Source organism: Myotis davidii, unplaced genomic scaffold (genome assembly GCF_000327345.1).
Source record: "Myotis davidii unplaced genomic scaffold, ASM32734v1 scaffold44, whole genome shotgun sequence".
NCBI classification, from domain to species: domain Eukaryota; kingdom Metazoa; phylum Chordata; class Mammalia; order Chiroptera; family Vespertilionidae; genus Myotis; species Myotis davidii.
In genome coordinates this window covers 6,830,444-6,834,953 of record NW_006299705.1, presented here as the reverse complement: position 1 = coordinate 6,834,953, position 4,510 = coordinate 6,830,444, and the positions used below count along the sequence as shown (strand labels likewise).

Genomic DNA, 4,510 nt, shown 5'->3' with positions numbered 1-4,510 from the left:
TTGTGTGGCATTATGGTTATAATGACTGTTCATTCAATTACCTTGGTACATAGCATGTGAGCAGTTTGTAAATCTGAGCATGTTGGTCTGTTCTTCCTGGGAATGAAGTTTCCAATGGTAGTTTGAGTGACAAACATCTCAGAGTTTGCTCACATTCCTCTGTGGAATAGTCACTTCTGAGAGAAAGAGGTGCGGCTTCGTGGTCTGGGAACAGGACTGTCAGCCAGGAACACAGAGTTCTCATCCTGGAACTAGTTCTATTTTCTTTACGGATCAGTCATGCTAATGAATCTTTCTAGGACTCAGTTTACCCAGCTTAAAAACTGGTTACAAAAATCTAACTGGGGCATATTGAATATTAATGAGTGGATGGATATCTGTTAAGTGATTTGAAATGAAAAGTGATATGAATGTAAGAAAATATTATTTTCATAAACTAAGAAGTTTTATAAACTAACTATAAAAGAACAGTTTTGTGATTTAAAAAAAAATACCCCAAAATAAGAAAATTTCATTTTAATGTTTGAATATTTTAATTTTCCTAAATATTTTTTATCCTAAATATTTTTCTTTATGTTAACATGCTAAGTATTCTATGTGCTACAAGTAATTAAGTTCACGATTAGCTTCCATTTAAACATAAAGAGTTAATCTTTTTGTTCTATATAGCAAAGGGAAATTCTTTTGAAGTTCCATGCACTGGAAGAATATAGATATTATTAACCTTAATGTTTTAGAGAAAAAAGTTAGGATCAAAGAAATATACAATTAATCTAGAGCTTGAGTAGGGGGGTATAATGAACTGCCTGTTTTAAAATGATAAAGACTTCCAAGAATAAGATGCAAGTTCCAGAAAGAGAAAATTGTACATAAGTGTCTAAACAAAATGGGGGCAAGGAGGCGGGAGTGGGGAGACCTCATGATTATATTCTATAGCTGAAAGAATAAAGTTAAAACACACACACACATACACCTCAAATGCAAGATGTTCCAGTTTGGTGTCTCAGATGGTCTGCACTCACCCACCCCAAATACAACCTCCCAAAATTAATCAGCCTCATGTGTGAGATTTTTAAAAAGCCCAAAACTTGTAAAAAAAAATGTTGTAATTCTTTACACAAGGAAGCTTTAAATCTATCTTTCTCCCCTTTTAAAAAATGAAAACAAAACAATGGATCTTCATTTCTATGTCTGGGATCTCAAATTTGGCTCTGAATATGTGTTTGTCAAATCTCATTAATTACAGTATTGGTCCCACGAGACGCAGTTGCTGATGCAAAGAACATTCTTCGTATTCAAAATAATCTGAACAAGGGCAAAGAAGCATTTTATTTACCTGTGTAAACATTAGGAGGAAAAGAACAGAGACTGTTCAGGTAGCTGCTGAGATGTTTTAATGGTAATTGATTTGATTACTATAAAGCTTTAAGGTTACCACATATAGGAACAGTCATGTTTTCACTTTGTATATTTGTTGGATGATAACATTCTTATAAAGGTAACCGACATTAACTTGGCAAGCTCTGAACTAAGACCTTTTAGCATTTTATTCTTTACAGATACTACGACCAACTTGTTCTGAATTCCATAAGTCCCTGTGCAGATCTCTAATTTATTTTTAAAATATCAGAAAATATGCCACTACACAAAGGACTCTTCCATGTAACATATCTGGGTAAAATACAATCAAATGAATAAATTACAGCAGCAGACAGTACACAGCCTGTGTTATTTTCTTTCATTTTCCTTTCTCTTTAGGAAATAGCAAAATAAACCATGGCTATTTGTGGTCTTGTACTATAGGAACCCATGTGGTGATACATTTTCGTGCTATTAACAAATTTGTTGGCTCAATGAGTAGAAAGTAAAGTCCGTTGTAAAGATGCTTAATGCCTAACATGGGGAGGATCATCTGCTATGTATAGCCACAACCTAAAAATCTTGTTTTGAGATCTGATGGTGCCCGTGGGCTGTCTTTAGATGGATACTGAAGAGCAGAGTTAAGCAGCCTTGGTTACATATGATATACAGATGCCTGGGTCCATCCCAAAGGTTTCTGATTTAGTTAGCCCGATTTATTCTAGTGAGGTCCCAGATCTTGTATTTAAAAACAAATGAAAAAAGAATAACAACAACAACATCTTCCTAAAGAAAGTCTAATGTGCCACAACTGAGAATCCTGGTTAGAGAATCCCTATATTGGTGCAAGGATCATAACTAATTTATTTTTAGATAACAGCACAAACAAAGCCCATGTTTGTTTGTTTTCATTGATTTTTTTTTTTTTTTAGAGAGAGAGAGAGAAAAGGAGAAGGAGAGAGAGGAAATATCTATGAGAGAGAAACATCATCCATTGGCTGCCTCCTGCATGCCCCCTATTGGGGACTGAGCCCAAAACCTGGGCATGTGCCCTGACTGGAATCAAACTGTGACCTCTTGGTTTTTAGGTAGAAGTTCAACCCCTGAGGCACAGGGGCTGGGCCCTTGGTTTTTAATGGAAACCTTACCTTATTCCAGGTGTGGGCAGGAGCATGATCAACAGCTGCCAGGAACTCCCTCCTTGACAGCATTCTCTAAGCACCACCTTATAGGGAATATTCTATGGGTGATGGAGCCCTGAATGACAATAATTTTCTGGACTGAAGCCAATGGAAGTAGATAATTGAATAACAAGTTACATAATGCCAACCTGACGGCAGAGTCTGTAAACAGTGGAAGCCTTATCAACATTTGAGCATCTTAAGTGATAGTTTAAGAGAGAGGTTTCCTGGCTCAGCATCACTCCTAGTTCTTCAGAGACTATGAATGCCATCTCTCCACTACCAAACCACTGGAGATCATTAGAAACAGAAAGGAGACTTTCAGTAAGAAATGGCAAATTACTTCTCTTGGAAAATTAATCAACTTAAGCTATTGGGATTTTTTTTTCCACTTTATCTCTACTTCTATTGGCAGAATTTTTGTCTCTCTCTCTCTCTCTCTATATATATATATATTTCAGAGAGGAAGGAAGTGGGGGAGATAGAAACATTGGTGAGAATCACTGATCGGCTGGTTGCCTCCTACATGCCCCACGCTGGGGATGGAGCCTGGGCATGTGCCCTGACCAGGGAATTGAACCATGACCCCCTGGTTCTTAGGTTGACACTTAACCACAGAGCCTTGCCAGCTGGGCTGAATTTTTGTCCTTTTCATAAAAGCACCTGTATTTTTCTTTTATCTTTTTATTATAATGTCAGTCCTCTATTGTTTTGGTTATCTTCTTTTGCTATTATATTCTATGGCTTCTTCATTTAATGCTGTTTCTTTTATTCTTCTTCCTTTCTTTTCTTTTCTTTTCTTTCTTTTTTTTTTTTTTACCGACAAAGACATCAATGTCACAAATTAGTAGCAGAGACTAAAACTCACAGTATAGTTCTTCCCCACCTCCCAACTTCTTTGTAGTTTTCTACTAGGGTGTGTCTTCAGATACTGAGACCTGTTAGAACAATCAGAAATGATACTTTCTTTTAAAATGTTCAAGGAAGGAAATACTTTACCTGTTCCATTTTTTTTTTCATTTTCCTTAATACCATATAACAGGGTCCTTCTTCATTTCCAACCCCAGTTTTTGATATATGTTTGGTTGCCAATCCCTTTTCTGATTCTCCCTCTCTCATTTTTTACTAGCTGCCCTTCCTTAACCTTCTGTTGATGTTTTATTCTTATAACCTGATGTCAATGCCCACATAAGCCCATTTCTTTCCATTCCATCCATCTCATCTTCATATGAATTTTTATGACCCTACTACTAAAAGCGTAAAGCTCTATGTGAGGAATTGAAAGGTACACCTTTTCCCATTTGAATCTATTTCGTCTTCCCTCCCACAGCCATTTCATCCTTTTCTGATGTTTCCCCTGGTCCCACCCTCACCTGCACGCCCACCTGCACCCCTCTTCCCTGTCACTTCCTGTTTGATGCCCATCTATTCTTTCTAACTCCACTTGCACTGTTTGATTTTTACATCCAAGGACCCCCGCAACATAAAATTATGGAGTTCTTTCGGGAACCAGGTTGTATTTCAGAAACTTTTGCACATTTTCTGAAGTGGGACGGGATTGGGGGCTTGGATTCAGATATTCTCAGACAGCCTTTCAGCTCGGGCCCGGCTCTTGGAGCGAGGCTGGGGTCCATTCCGATGGACAAGGACAGGATGGCTGCAGGCCTTGTATGGCCCTTCCCACTCCAGGGATCAGGACGAGTAGGCATCACCCATCAAGGTTGGAAATCCAGGCCAGATGGGGATGCTTGGGGCCTTTTTCTGCAGCCGATCTGGCAGGGGAGCCGGTGCCTGGTGCACCACGGGGGCTCCGGGAGGGCAGGGGCAGGGGCACCAGAGGCCTCAGGAGTCATCTCGCCATCAGTGGAAGGCAGGCTCACCTCTCAGGAGAGGAGGCAGGCCCGAGGCCGGGTGCTCCCTTGGGGCGCAGGGCGCGGTCCCAGGAGCCAGGCGACGCCACTCCAGCGGCG

General features: G+C 39.6%; 1 long non-coding RNA gene across 1 annotated transcript; it reads right to left on the bottom strand.

Moving 5' to 3' along the window:
• Positions 1-3,344: 3,344 nt before the first annotated feature.
• LOC107184936 lies at positions 3,345-4,504 on the bottom strand. The gene is made up of 2 exons (XR_001515840.1): positions 4,421-4,504; positions 3,345-3,478 (listed from the first exon to the last, which is right to left on the bottom strand). It is a non-coding gene; the product is annotated as an uncharacterized LOC107184936 (long non-coding RNA).
• Between the last annotated feature and the right edge of the window lie 6 nt (positions 4,505-4,510).